Here is a 1,728-nt window from a genome sequence, read left to right on the forward strand (position 1 = left end):
ATCACCCCTCTTGGTGTTACGTTGCCTTTACGTTACAAGGCATTAAGGGATGTTATGTCTTCTAGGACTCCATCTACGAGTTCTATGTGGTCACACACCATCACTTCGACCTCGGAATCCTTTATTCCTCAAATTCACAATGTGCCTGTCACTTCCGCCCCGACTATTCCAACTGTTTGTGTGGCTTCTTCAACCCCTATTGTCGGTGTTGTTACTGCATCCTCAGTTGTGACCGCTGCTGCTGGACCTTCTTCAGGGATAGCTTATAGTGGCCCATCAGCATCCGTACCAGGAGTTGTTGACCTTACACCAGGTGCCCCACCTTCCTCTAGTTCTATCCCAGCAGGGGGGGCATACGATGAATATTTGCATGCTCTTCAAAATGCGGACCCTCAAAATCCGTTTCATTATTATGATTCTAGAGGAGCTCATATCTATTACCGCGGACCTTTGCCACCTCAGCCTGCGGTTGAAGTCACGGTCCCGTTATCCGTTGCTTGGACCCCCACTCGTTATGGTGGTGGCCAAGTATCGCCTGCACATACTCAAGGACCACCTAATCAAGGCCAACTGTCTTACATGCAAACCACTCAAGGGCAGCAGTATTACAGACAGTCTTATCCAGGGCAACCTGGAGGCCCACAAGGACAACCCTTTCAGGGACAACCTTCAGCCACTAGCGGTCCGTCTTTTACCTATTTTGCGCAACCTTCTGGTAATCCGGGACAACCTTACATGCAACAAGGTCAACCTGGTATCCAACAAGGTTATCCTTCTAGGCAAGTTGGTCAACCTTATGTTCAGCAAGGCAAATCCACTATCCAGTATGGTCAAACTTCTGGGCAGGTCGGTCAGCCTCAAATCCAATCAGGTCAACCAACTGTCCAGTCGGCTCAGCCATCTAGTCCAACAGGACAACCCTTAGTTGTGTAAGGACAACCCGACACCCAGCAAGCTCAACCTTCTAGGTAAATGGGCCAATCTCAATCTCAACTAGGTCAACCTTCTGGCGAGATGGCTCAGCCTCAGTTCTCTCAAGCACATCCTTCTGGGCCTGCTCAACTGGGCACTCAAATGATTGTCACTTCTCAAGCTCAACCCGGTTTTCAGCCCCAGGCTGGGCCCCAGACCCAATCCAGTTTTCCAATGCAGGTTGGATCTCAAACCCAACTGGCCTATCAAATGCAGCCTGCCTCTCAGGCTCAGTTTAGAGCCCAGCCGCCTTATGGTTTCCAGCAATCCCAAGGGCAAACTCAATTTGCCCTGTATCAAAATTATCAACAACTGCAGGTGAGTCCTTATCAGAATTACTAGCAACCTTATGTTGCTCCTGCAGGCTAAGTTGGTAATCAATAGAATGATGGGGGGCAAATATAGGGACAACCATCCTATAACCCCTATGGACAAAATCCCTACGGACAAAACCCTCCGGGGCCAAATCCGTCTAGACAAAATCAATGGGGGCAACTGCCAGCTGGCTGGAACTCTGGTACCCCTTCCTATCCACAGCCCCAGATGTCCTTTAACCCTCAATTACCTTTTTTAGCGATGTTGGAATTACCGGATGTGTCCAAATTGACCAATGATCCCATTCTTCATAATCTGTATTGGCCACTAGTTCCAACTAAGATTCCGGTGATTGTCCCAAATTCGATGGTAAAGCTGGAGAAGATCCCCAATCTCACGTCATGACTTATCATCTATGGTGTTCATCGAATTCATGGCTTG

This window comes from Pinus tabuliformis, chromosome 8, assembly GCF_031772625.1.
Source record: "Pinus tabuliformis cultivar Carrire ecotype Pingquan chromosome 8, CPIR1, whole genome shotgun sequence".
Taxonomy (NCBI): Eukaryota; Viridiplantae; Streptophyta; class Pinopsida; order Pinales; family Pinaceae; genus Pinus; species Pinus tabuliformis.